The sequence below is a fragment of the Python bivittatus genome, unplaced genomic scaffold (assembly GCF_059951505.1).
Source record: "Python bivittatus isolate LINGU-HERP-01145 unplaced genomic scaffold, Pbiv_v1 ctg000020_np1212, whole genome shotgun sequence".
In the NCBI taxonomy this organism is placed as follows: domain Eukaryota; kingdom Metazoa; phylum Chordata; class Lepidosauria; order Squamata; family Pythonidae; genus Python; species Python bivittatus.
Genome location: NW_028277030.1, coordinates 22,902,699 through 22,916,643, shown reverse-complemented (window position 1 = coordinate 22,916,643; position 13,945 = coordinate 22,902,699). Strand labels below are relative to the sequence as shown.

The 13,945-nt window shown below is 40.8% G+C and overlaps 1 protein-coding gene across 1 annotated transcript in view; it reads left to right on the top strand.

The window, feature by feature from the left end:
• Window positions 1-5,538: 5,538 nt before the first annotated feature.
• VSNL1 (visinin like 1) overlaps window positions 5,539-13,945 on the top strand; it is a 95,456-nt gene continuing 87,049 nt past the window's right edge. The window contains exon 1 of the mRNA XM_088135823.1: window positions 5,539-5,859. The gene's annotated coding sequence lies outside the window, so the exon portion shown is untranslated. The remainder of the gene's footprint in view (window positions 5,860-13,945) is intronic.

Here is a 13,945-nt window from a genome sequence, read left to right as displayed (position 1 = left end):
ATTTGGTTTCATCTTGTTGGTACTTATTACCTCAGGGGTGACTCCTGAGTTGAATTATCATTGTAATATCAATGCAAACTTCTTTCAGGTCAGAAGCGCTAATTTAGACTCCCTCTTTTTTTCTCCTCCTCAAGAGGAACAGGCTTTCAGACTGCTGTTCATTCACTCTCAACCTTGGTTGATCACAGTATCCAGAGCAGTGTTTTTCAACCTTGGCAAATTTAAGATATGTGGATTTCAACTCCCAGAATTCCCCAGCTAGCATTCTGGGAGTTGAAGTCCACCTACCTTACTTGAAGTTGGTAAGTTGAGAAACACTGATTTAGAAGAAGCAAACTCTGCTGGCCAAGCTATACAGCAGCATTTCTATCTTCATGTTGCTGCACAATGACAAGTCAAACAATGGCCCTTAAAAAAAAGATGGCCAAATAGAATGGCATAAACCCAGGAAACAGTTCCCTATAAGTGCCACCTATGTTTTTGGAAATGTGTATTTGAAAGTATTTTTACTCAAAATAATATGTATTCAAATTTTCTGCAGCCATTTGTTCATGTGTTGTGATTCTTCCTAGAGAAGAACCTCAACATATGACGTGGAATATGTAACAGACCTGGGGAATACAGAGGAGGCAACAAGGCAGTTAAAGGAGGAAAGAGAAGCATTACCGAAGAGAGTCTTGTCCAGTGTGAGAAAGAGACTCAAAATAACTCCACCTTAATTACATTACTCTAAGCTGAGCTGGAGAACTGCCTTGGCAGACTTTCAAGATTCTGTTACATTACCTTACTAGCAATAAAATATTTTCCATTAATCCAGAAATCCACTTACTTGAGTTTGACTATCTTGTGGGGCTTCACAACATATGATCATATATATTCTATGATCATATCATAGAATATATATTGACAGTTTTACTAGGAAAATGTACTATATTTTCATGCAGTGGAGTTCATTCTACCTTACAAAAAAAATATTCCTCCTTTGAAAGGAAAAATGATAAGATAATAGTAGCAATAATAACGTTTTCTAATCAAAGTAAAATCTAACAAACAAGATAGAATCAGCCTGCAGACAGAATCCCAGAATCCTTTTGCAAGTCTTTATGCATGGAGCTTTTAACTGAAGGTGACAGCAGAATTATGTGCATAGGCTAGGAGATGTTTAAAAATTAAGAATCTTGCCACTGAATAAAAAAGATGGCATCAGAATTTTTCTTTCCACCTTTTAACTATTAAGGATACAATCAAAAATGCATAAAACAATTATTGATGCAATTATAGAAGATAATGTTTCAAAAAAGTAGATTATATAATTTTCAATACGTTTTCTGAACTGGCTGTTGTGTATTTTCCTGTATAATTGTCCACAACAGAATATAGTTTCAAGTTTGTTTCCAATTGAATTTATTCATTTAAAATATTTATATTCTGACTGCCCTGTTTGCAATTCCAGGCAGATGTTTGTTTTAGGCCTTTTCTCACAATGCTTATTCTCCCTGCTGTACCAAGGCCATCTTTGGATAGATCCCAGGGTATTAGCCCAATTTCCAATGGGCAACACTGGGTCTGGAGGGCATGTATAGAGGTGGTTTTGCAATCTGGGATTCGGAGCTTCTCACTTTATCCTGAGTGATGCAAGAAGAAACTCTGCAGCAGTGGTACCCACACCCTTAGCAGAATCTGAGAACAGGACTGGAACTATGAACAGCATCCACGATCTAGTTATATGTCTTTATATTTGGGATGCTTTATGACTAATATATTCTAGCCTCGCATCCATGAGATTGAAGAACTTTCTAATACAAATGTTTAATAAATAAATTCTGCCAAAACAGGAATAATCTTAGAAAAACAATTTCCTATCATCTTGTGCAAGAGATGAAGTCTGTTTAAAGACTGTGCTTATTAACTGCAGCAGGTTGCTTGTATTAAACATATACCATTCAATTAATAGGATATATAGTAGTGTTCAATAAAAGTAAAAGCAATTGATTTAACTGAATGATTACATGTTGCTTCTTTATTTAGTTTGATTTCTACCAATGTCTTTTCTGCAAATACATAGGGTATAAATAGCATGGCAGCCATTTTGAGACTGGCACCCATTACACCTTTGTATTTTATTTATTTATTTGTAAAATTTGACAGCCTGAAACCAGCTGGACTCTTACATAAGGCAGCTTACATAATTTAGGCAATCCAAAAAGGATTGGAGACCCCTTCCTTAAAATAACTAGTTAATTAAGATATTTGGACCGGAAATACCCAATTACATTTATGTTTTTGGTTTCAAAATTTGTTTTCATCCTGTATTAAATCTATTTTAAAACCAGGTGAGGGTGTATCTCTGAATAGATAATTAATACTTAACAGAGTAAAACAGTCTTCCCTGCAAGAATGGAAAAAATGCCTATTCCTCTGCTCAGACACTAGAACTACAATTCATGGATATTAATATTCATTGATTGAATTGCTTTGAGGGTCATATTACCAATAGTATGCAAAGAACTGTGTAGATAAAAGTAATTTATGATAATATTAAGAATGCACAGAGTGCAGTGTAAAAATATTCTTTAACAAAGGTAATTATCATAACAAAACCTTTGTGTTTCTTCCATATTAATTATCAATGAAAATCTCTCACAGCATTAAAGCTCTAACAGGATTTCAATTAGACAAAAGAGAGAGCAAAACCTTTCATTTGGACCTCTGCTTTCTTCTATGTGGAAAATTCTGAAAAATGCATTTAATCACCTTTAAAGAAAAAAAATGGAAAAGAAAATTCTAGGCCTTTTGCTCCCTGTTAATAATCTCTTTATATTTTTCCTATTAGAGTCTGTCTTTAAAGCTCATTTCTTTCTGGAAATACTCATTAATTTTCGCTTAGTTTCTTCCCTACAAAATAACAATTCACCCTCACATTTCCTGTATCTTTTAAACCAAAGTATTAGGTATAACATCAGTGCCATGCATGACAGTAGAAACAAGAGAATTATAGAACATAAAGAACACAAATTATTTTGCAAACGTGAATGTATAATTTCCACTAAAAAAATGATCAAAATCCATCGAAGCAATACTTTTATTATGCCAACTGAGGTTTTACAAAATACAGTAAGCTTTTAAGTTTTCAAGAATTCTTTAGCACACAATTCATCATTTGTTGGTAGAGACATGGCTTGAAGATCAGTCATCTCTCTTTTCAGGCTTCTAATCACTTGCCTGATTAAAAGATCCTGAAAACTCAGAAAGTTACAAATACTTAATTTGTAAAACCTTAGTTGACCTTATAAAGGTATTACCTCGCTACCACTTCTTTCCAGCATACCATAAGATGAGAGACATGAAAGCCATTATAGCGAACATCTGGGATACATAGTGAACGGCCATCAGATCTGAACTGCAATAATGCAGAAGATCACTAGGTGGTAATAAGATGATACAGAAATGTAACCTTTTGCTCTCATCTAGTGGTCATCCAGATTTTTGCAGCCAAGTAGTTATCCATACTACAGTATACTGAAACTTTTAATAGGCAAACAGCTTTAAGCAGAAAAGCCTTTACTGCTTGCCAAAATGCCTGCAAAGAAGGTGCAAAGGCTTACAGTATGTCAATCTTATGTATCGATCTTCCCCACTTGGCACCTCCAGATGTACCGGATTTGAATTTTTGTAAATCATGCTACTTGGGAATTCTGGGAGTTTGAGGTTAATGGTTTGGAAGAAGTTCAAGTTTAATATATATTGGGGTTACCTCTGCCATATACAGGTCATCCAGATTTTTGCAATCCAGAACTTGTCAGTTTCAATACATCTGATTAGACAAAGACGGTCTACTGTTGGAGCACTGTATTAAATAGATGTGGGTTTTGCGGGGGCGGGGGTTGTTTTTGTTTTTGTTTTGGTGCCTTCAAGTCAGCGTTGACTCCTGGCAACTGCCTGGACGAGTCTCTGCAATTTTCTTGGCAAGGTTTTTTGGAAGTGGTTTGCTCTTGCCTGCTTCCTAGAGCTGAGAGTGACTGGCCCAAGGTCACCCAGCTGGCTTTGTGCCTAAGGCAGAACTGGAACACACAGTCTCCTGGTTTCTAGCCTGGTGCCCTAACCGCTACACCAAACTGGCTCTCTTAAATATATATGTGTTACATTTGTTCAAAGCTTGAAATGACTCTCTGGACCAAATTTGGAAAAAGTTACACTAATGTTATAAGCACACTTGAGAGTAAGTACTGTTGGACTCAAAAGATTTCACTTCCAAATAGGAAGTATCACAGGTTCACATTTATTTATATTTAATCAAGCTCCAAAAATGGAATTTAAATCAGCTGAGCCTTCTTTGCACCATGGATTTTAATGGAATCAGCAAAACCAATTTTATTTAGACTGAGCCTATGCATTCATGCTTACTTTCTCATAGCCTTGCACAACCAAAGGAGCAAATAATACTAAAGCACCATTTTACTAAACAATAGGGGCGATGCAGTCAAATAACACTGCCTGATTTTCAGTTTAGATACTCATACAAAGAATTCACTGCATTCAGTAGGTACCCAACCTCAATGCAGAACTCTAAATTTAAGACTGTACTTTAATTGTAATAGATATGGAATTATGGGACAAATCAGTACTTGGCATAAAAGTAGACCAGTGTTTTTCAAACTTGGCAACATTAAGATGTGTGGACTTCAACGCCCAGAATTCTGGGCGTTGAAGTCCACACATCTTAATGTTGCCAAGTTTGAAAAACACCGGAGAAGACAGTTAAAGAGTCCTCACATGGCAGCACCTGGCTGAGTCAGAAGCTCGCCAGGGTCAGACCCAGAGACCACCAGGGAATATAGGATTGTAGGCTAGACTGGGACGTCCAAAAACATCCTGGGAGGCGTCCCTGACAAACAACATCTGTACTGTTGCTAAGATAGCCACTTGGTCGTACCCAAGGGTCAGCAGGAGTCAAGCTTAACTTGGAAGTAAGCTTTACCTTTAAGAAAGCTTATGCTCATAAACGCACTGGGCTCCAGATTTCCATTTATTACTGTAATGTCACCTTAGGGCAAATCATGTGGACTTGGATAAAATGGAATGAAAACCTGGGGGCGGGGGAGCCTCCTCCTTTAGGCAGGTGGGATGGGGAGGAAAGGGGAGAATCGCTTTCTCCATCCACCCTGAGGGAGAGTGAATCACACCGTGAGAACCGCGTCCGCCAGCCCCGCCGCAGCCTCTTCTGACGACTCACGCTCGGTCTTAAAAGATTCCCCATCGCTTCGTGCCCCTTCCCTATACAGCCCTTCTCAAAGCAAGCATCCCGCCCACGTCGTGGAAAGCACCCCCATCCTCCACGGCAGTTCCTCCCTAAATGGATCGCCGCTCGCCCCCCGCGTTAGCTCTCGGCGCGCTGTCAACCACCGCGAGCTGCGTGGGCAAACGCTTGAGTCGGAGCGTCTTCCGAGCGCGGGTTGGAGCATCAACTGGCCCGACTGCGCCTGCTCAGTTTTAAAGGAGCATGCTCAGTCACTGCAAAGCCGCGGATGCGACGGGCAGCCGATTTCAACCTTACACCGGCCCGGGCTTGTTGGCGAGCGCCTGCGCACGGGAGCTCTATCCTGCAAGGGATCCTTGAATTTCTTCGGGATTCCTGATCTGCAGTGCAGAGCGAAGCGGGGGAACGCGTGGCAGCTGCTTCTGGGGCTACAGAAGCGGTCCAAACGGGATTTAAACGGCAGTCAGACGTAGCGAGAGGCAAGCGAGGACCAATTCCCTTCTGACTCCAAGCCAACCTTCGCTGTCGTTCTTTAGCCCGACCAGAAACCTGCGCCGCTGACTTTCATCCTTTGCTGCGGAAGACCGCGCGCGCCGCAAGCTGTAAGTGTTCTCTGCACTCCCGGAGGTTAAACGCTGTCAGAACTGCCGCGGTTTTTCTTTTCACAACTTCGGGAGCGATGCAGCGAAACGACATTAGAGCTCCGTTGGACCGCGCATCGCCTTGCTTTTGACTAAGAATAAAGATGGGAAGGGGGCGAGCAGCTTGAGGCGGTGACAGAAAATAGGATTCGTGGGCATTTGGCGGTGCGAAGCGTATGCAGGAGGGAGAGGTGGAAAAAAGGGAGGAGATCATTGACGGGGGATTCCAAAAAATCTTTAAATGGGGGGGGGGGAGAGTGTCTCCCATAGGAGCACCGATCTGTGTGTGAGGCATACCCGGGAGAATTGGTGTTTAGGTGTTTGCCAGGGCGACGGCGTCAGTCAGTTATCCAACCTGCTTCGTTTGCAGCTCTGCCGTCCCCTCCACCGCTCCGTCCAAAGCATTTGGACATGAGGGGAGTCACTGGAGGTTTCGTGCGCTTCTGGGCCGTATGTTGGTACTTAGAAAGCTAAAATAATATGCTTAGGTTGTCGCTATCCGCTCTTCTCTCTTGAGCGTCTTAACAAAGTTGAATACGAGCCGCGTTACTGGTGGTGTAGTTTTGTGTGGGAGCGCTGATTTATTTTGTGCTTGTTGCCCAAGTGTGAGAAAAGCGTCTCCATCTCCAGAGCGAAAACGCAGCGTTACGATGAGAACTTCTTGGCGTGGGGCTTTTTGGCTTAGCAAACCGTGCAACGAAGATAAACTAAAACCGCCATAACTCTCCGGGTGAGGACATTAAAAGCGAATATTGATTTCTAGCTTAATCAGTTGCGTTTGAGTTAAAACAAAACAAAACAAAAATGACAGGTTAAAGCCCCTGACATTTCAACTCAGTTTTTAAGAACCAAAGAAAGGTGGTCGTGTTTTCTAGAGTAAAGAGATCCCATGACTCATGCTCATCCCCAAGGTCATACAATCCATTATGACTGTCCCCCTTCCCCAAAGCTGACTGCGATCTTACTTCCTCGCATTTCTTGAGTTAAAGTAACCGATACTCATGCTTTGTCGGAATCCCGAGTGAACCCACGTGCAACATTTAAAGGAAGAGTGCGTAGTATTTGTATGTGTGGTTCTAGGTGTGCGGACGTACGTTTATATATGCGTGTGTGTTGAAGTGGTGCTGCTCTGCGTGTGAAGACTGAGCGCGGGAGATTTTTCCCAGAACACGCCCTCCCCTGCTCGGTGGTTGTCCACCTACACGAGAGGACGGAGGGAGGGAAAATGGAGATCGCCGGAGGCCGAGTCTGCGGAAGACGCGAGCGGGAGGTTTCGGGGAGTCGGATTCTGGGGAGAGATCCAAACAATGGGGAAGCGGGCTGAGGCAGACCTGAAAAGCGACTCGCGCGGAAAGCGAGGCTTTCTACTCAGAGACGGCTCGGCCAATCAGGAGGCGCCGGGATGTCTCCGGGAGGTGGGGGGCTGTCCACCCGCTCGGTTCGCTGCAGTGTCACACCAGATTAAGACTGCGGTTCTAGGCGCCGTAGCTGGAAGTCAGCCTCTCGGCAACTCCTGGGAGCTTACTTCTAAGAAAAGGTTATGTTGGACTTCAGTCTCTGCCTGACAGTGCAGGGTCAAAGGGATATTACCTTTATTGAGGGAGGGGGCGTCGTTGCTGTAGAATAAACACTGAACACCCAAGTAGTGGATTTCTGTAGAATAAATCACTTAAAACAAGTACCCCAATAGGGGAGCTGCAGTCTTCTGCCAAAATTGGAAAAAAAGACATTCCCCCCATTTGGGATTTGAAGAGTCCTCACGTGAGATGGATAGCCATGGAATTTGTTTATGAATAGAAAACATTAACAGCCGTTCCATGTTGCTCCATTTTTTATTCAGCCCAGAAAAAATCAGAACCAAAAAGGATTAGAGGAAACGGTTTAAAAATAAGGAGGCGGGGGCTAGAAAAGAAAAAAAAAAAATCCATGTTGGAAAAGCCCACAGACGTTCTGGCCTGCAGGATTTACTGTGAAGGATGTTACTGGACAAACCCACTGACAGATGGATTCTGGGCTCAGTTAAGTCAAAGGGTTGGGATTTGAATAAATCAAGTACTTTGCTGGCATTTTAGTGTTTTAGGCTTCCACATCTGACTAAGCCAAAATAAAACCAATTGAACAATAACGCATACACACCCTGCATAATTCCCCTGCATTCCCTTTCCAGATCACTGATTTTACTCCATACTTGCCAGATTCCACTGTCTGTTTGCTTCTTACACGTGGTGGTGTTTTTTAAACCTGAAGCAATCTTGGGCACCCTCTGGAAGCACATCCAATTTTTTGAACAGATAATTCTGCATATATTGCTGCAACCCTCTGGAGGGCATAGATCCCTTCACACTTTTTAAAACATACTATATTTCCTTGCAGCATTTTTATCTGGACAAATCAAATAGCCTGCTCCTTCCTTCCTTCCTTCCTTCCTTCCTTCCTTCCTTCCTTCCTTCCTTCCTTCCTTCCTTCCTTCCTTCTTTTGTTTTTTTTGCTAAGTCAAGCTTGCCTTTTTTTTTTTTTGTCCTTTTGTGACACTCCACTGCAGCACCTAGGGTGGGAGACCCTGTTTCCCTGATTCATTTAATTCTTTCTTTCGCTAGAAACATCTAGTAAATATGAACTATTCCTTTCATCCAGCAGAAATTTTGTTTGTCCGCCAAACTTGGCATCCAGTATGTTTTCCTATCGTGCTTGTTTAGAATTCATTAGTCCATTCACATCCTGTGATTTGAAATGCATAATTTCTATAGATAATAAACTCTTCGATCTCTGCAACTGAGGTAATGATCTCCTAATCACAAAATACCACACCAGATCAGATGAGGAACCAAAAGTGGCAGGAAACAGTTATGTAACTGCAGTAAGATAACTGTGGGAGCAACCTGGCTTGAAGATGAAGGGATGGCATGGCAAAATGTAGAAGGTGGCTGGGCAGGTTGGGGAACGGTTCATAATTACAAAGAATGTATGGATACCCAAACAAAACTTTCTACTTGATTAAATTCATTATTAAAAACACCTCTTTTAATTAAGTCACATCAAAGCTGCTGCTGCAAACCCAGCTGATCATAATATTATCTCCAGAGTTGACCGAGTTGACCTTGTTTTTAACTATGGCTTTGTGTTCTCTTGAGGCCATAAACCTCCAGTGCTCTGGTGGAACTTTCTGCCGTTGCTTTTTGATACAGATGGGGAGTGGAAGAAATGGATTTGGACTGTGTTCATTCAAGTGTCCCTTAGAGACACTATCTTATTTATTAAAAAAAAAAAAAAGGGAAAGCCAATGCTTGGATCAGCCAGAGGGGTGGACTCCAATCACCCATCTTTTTGCATGGTTTAAAAACAAGTGCCGATCTAAAGTATAAAAGGGCAAGTAGGCTGTGTCATTTTGACTTTTCCACTTCAGGTATGGAAGCATCTGTAGCCAGCCTTGCTGAAGAGATGGAACTTTTCCAGTCATTTCTCACCATCCCGCAAAGAGAAGGTGTCTCTGTAGTTTAGAACGGCAGAATCTTCTCCTTTGGCCACCATGACGGCAGTGATTGTTCTTCTCTCTTGGCAGCCAGTGGTATATGCACACGAGGCAGCCTCTGAACAGCATCTGCTGCTGTTGCTGCTGCATTGAAGAATTGACATCCTCTGCAGTATTTTTTTTTTTTAAAGAAAGTCGCTCCCCTTTGTGATGGTTCACTCTGCTGGATGCATACTTTATCTGGAGCACGTCTTTCAGTAGTGTCTCCTTAAGTAGACAAAGAGGTCCTCAAGAATAGACAGATCTATATGCAAAGACTTAATAAAAAGAGCTATAAGTATTTAATCTCCCTGTTCTGTCCTTCTGCCAATGCTGTGAGGAAGGCAAGTTGAAGGATGGCTGCCCTCTTTACTAATGATAAGCATTATTCTCTTAATAAGGAGTTGGTATAAGTAGAGGTATAGGTAAAGAAATAGTTAAGAAAAACAAGTTAAATTTCATTCAACATACTCTTCAGAATGTGTTGGGGGGGGGAGAATCCTCTTTTTTTTAATTCTGGGATATATTTAAGAATTCTAATATCTGTTCTTTATAGAAGGTTGTTAATGAAAATTATCAGTTATTCTGTTCTAGCATTCCAAGGTAAGTGTTGTGGTATTTTATTTTGCAACTTAATAACAGAACAGTTGAAAAAGTGAGAACACTGAGCTTGTATCATTGTCAAATGAATTGCAGTTCGTCAGAGAAATTACATGATTTGTAATACAGTCAGTTTCCATTTGCAGCCAAGTCTGAGTTACATAACAATCCTTGCCATCCTAGGATGGGGACAGCTTCTTATTTTCTCTGAATTGCACTCTGCTTTTGTATCAAAAGATGATTCTCTTTCCATAAGTTGTGTTTCTAAAGATCAACTATGATGGGAAAGGCTTTAACTAAGACGTTATATATTTATTTACCATAGTAATGTAAGATTCTATTGGATTTCATCGCAACTCATAATGTATCATATTTAAATGTTACTGGTACAAGGAGAAAATAGCAAATCTTTCACTAAACATTTGGTCACCTTCACAGATGTCCTATTGTTGGTTTAACTAAGCTCATCCTTTCATCCTCTTAAGCGTAACACAAACATGCTATTTTTTTGTGCTGTGTCCTCATGATGTTTCTTTCATCTCATCTGCAGCCCACAGCTGAGACAGCTTAAAACCATCTTTAGTTGTTCCTCTTTTGATGTAGTCTTTTCTCCCTTTTCCCAAGACCAGTTCAAGCATGCTTCATCAATGCTATGGTTGGTAATGCGTTAAAGGACTGGGATCTGTCCAGTCATTTTCAGCTACTGTGGGCATAGCCCTTCCTTGCTAGCCGTTAGGCATTTTCCTCCATGGCCATCGGCTTGGGCTGCAGGAGAGACCAGACACCTGGCTTCGGCGGAGTCATTTCCTGTGTAATGCCTGGCTGATGCTTTCAGAAGCACTTGTCAGATCTTAAGCAGGCTCTGTGTATACATGGGTTTAGGGCTCTTCTGAAAGAAGACTAGTCATGTGTTTAAAAAATAGGACCAATGCTTTCTTGAGAGAGCACTCCTCCTGTGCTACACAGAAGGCCAATATAAACCAGGAAAGAGATGGGTTCTGTTAGCTGCGTGCTCCTGAATCTGTCACCAATGAGTGCATCAGAGATTTTCCACTGCTTCTGCTGACAAGGGGTTTCACATGGCCATACTTCCTATTGTTTTTAATAGTTTGGTGGCGGGGGCTTTCTACCTACTTCTGTGCCATTTTACCTACTATGTTGGTTTTATTTTTGGGTGCTGTTGGCCACTCACAAGAATGCAGCTGCTTGTAATTGATTGCTCCCTCCCATTTCCCCTTCCTCCATGCCTGTGATGTGTCAGCTGGCCTATTGCTGAATATGGGTTTAGCACCCTTTTGGAAGAATGCTAGACCTGCATTCAGCAATTACCAAAATGACAGAAAACAGGCATAGAAAGCCTCCATCTCAGCAACCTGTCAGATGAGCAGCTTCACAGGTAGCTGCATCAGCTGTTCCAAACACCCACTTACAGTTGCTTATATGAGACCTCTCAGTGTTAAGGAGAATGATTTGTGGTGGTTCTCCCATCAGCAGGTGATGCTCAGTGGGAGGGAAAATGAAGTGGGGGTGGTGGTGTCTGCTTTCCTTAGTTTATCATACATTGAAGCATTGAGGATTGAACCACTGGCTGGCCTTACCACTGAGGCAGAATGGGGAGCAGGAAGGAAGGCAGCACAATTTATGCAGGCAAACATTTTTGCATAATGGTCAGAATGTTTGAATAGTCCAATGACATATTGCTTAGAGTTGTTAGGAAATCTTATAATTTGAGAAGCAAATTAAGCACTATGGATTTGTTAAGATGTTTAACATTTCTTCTGTTATACATTTGTATAACTTTATAGCTGGAACTGTCAGAGATGTTTGATAATATAAACATAGAGAAGACACATTGCCTTGTATCTCTGATGCTCATTTCATCCCAATATTTATCTTTATGTCTCTTTGTTTGTGTGTATGTATGTGTGTGTGTACACACACACACACACTTATACATCCAATCCATCAGTTGGAGCATACATAGTTTTTGCTTTAGAACAACATGGCTTGGAACCTATCTTTCCAGCTAGGTAGACTTATTTTCTTGGTTGATTTTCCTGTTTCCAATCATTTTCAAGGTGTTTTTGGACTTATTGCAATTAATGTTTGGTCTTTCAGATCACAGTGGCTAACTTAAAACTTTGCTACCCTTCAGTATCTTTTACACACAATTCTTTCTCTTTTAGGCTAAGCCCCACTTTATAGGCCATTTCTTCCCATCCCCCTCCCATTCCTCTTATTATCCTACTTTCCCTTAGGACTCTAATTTTCAGCCCACATTCTGTTTTGTTTTACTTCTTTCTGCTGTCCTCCTTCCTGGACCAACCATTTTTTCTCTTCTTCTCTCTCTCATCTTATTCGTCAAAAGTTTTCTGCTCAGGTCCTTGGGCTCCATTAAGTGTTGTTACAGTTCTTATTCTTTTCATTCTCTATATTATCTTCCTTTCCTCAGCATTTATTGATATGGATTTTCTTTTCCCCATTTTTCACTCATACACCTACTTCCTTTGGCTTCCTTGTCTGTACATTGCCTTCCTTGCTTCAGCCTACTGCATTTCCTTTCCATGCTGTTGCTAGGCTAGGCTAGACATATTAAAGGCACATTATTTTTTCATCTCCCTCACAGATGCTGGACTCTCTTATTGAGAACTTCCTTCACAGAGGCATTAAAATATCTGGACATTATTGCAGCATTGTTTTCACTAGTCCATTTCATGCCATGTTTATGCTGGTAGACTTCTTTTTCTGCAATGACTCCCCTAAAAAAAATAATTAAAAAAAATCAAAGGATAGGCTTGGGCTGCATTGTATGGTGAATACTGATTAAGGCAGGTGGGTAGCAAGGCTAGGAAGATTGCTAAATGAAAAAAATAATCTCTGAATTCTTGCAGCTTCAAATCTACCAATGAACCTCCAGTTAGATTCCTTTCTTTCATGTCCTCGCCTACGGCATGCTTTAGATGCCTGAAAGTATTTGCTGATTCAGCGCTGTTTGTGCCATTACTGTTTTTTAATGAAGTTTTAGTTGTGTTTTTTAAAATGTTCAGTATTAGTTGTCCTGAGCACCAGTTCATGAAAAAGAAGGACGTCAGCTAAATAAGTAACAGTAGTTTTTATTAAAAATAGTGGTCTTATTCCCTTATGAAAAACTGGATGATCTTTAGTAGATAATCCTGAGAATAATCAATTGGAAACTTGAGGAATTTATATTTACATTAACATGTGGGGATGAAAATGACATTCACCGTATTATTCAGTACATGTAAACATACTGTATTGGATTAGAGTATTAGCACGTCCCACAACTTTTGTCCCAAGTGGTAGCAATCAGAAATAGGTTAGGCAGGATGTAACCTAACCTTAGACTCTACCCACATTGCAGAAATCAGGAATATATATATGCATAAACGTTCAGAGGTTGCTTCTTTATTTAATTCCACCCTGGTTTTCTAAGCGTTCTACATATAATGTGGTATGGCTTGAATTTTCCTAAAATAAATAATGAGCATTTAAAAAGGACTGAAAGGGTAGAAGAGAGGCAACAATTACATCCTTGAAAACAGGAGTAATTTGGAGGGATTATAATAAAGTTAGGAGAGGAGAACCAAAAACAGCATCTGGAAACAACTGGTGCCTCTCTGCAACAGAACAGGATTGGTGCTACAGTGATATATGAAACCTAAGCCTATAAATATATTTTATAACTCTTTAGAAAAAGTGAAGTTACAAAGGAATCTCTCTATGTTTCAGTTCTGAGTTATAGATATGGATAGGTGACTTTTCCTTTTGGCCCCCATTTTGGGGACACCTTTTTAGTTTTCATAACAGAAAAAGTGTATTTTATATCAAGTTTGTTTCTAAATGTATATGTTGCCGTAGGAAGGGATTTTAACAAACGTGGCACCCAAAGCAGCCTGCTTAGGATGGGTACCCTATCAA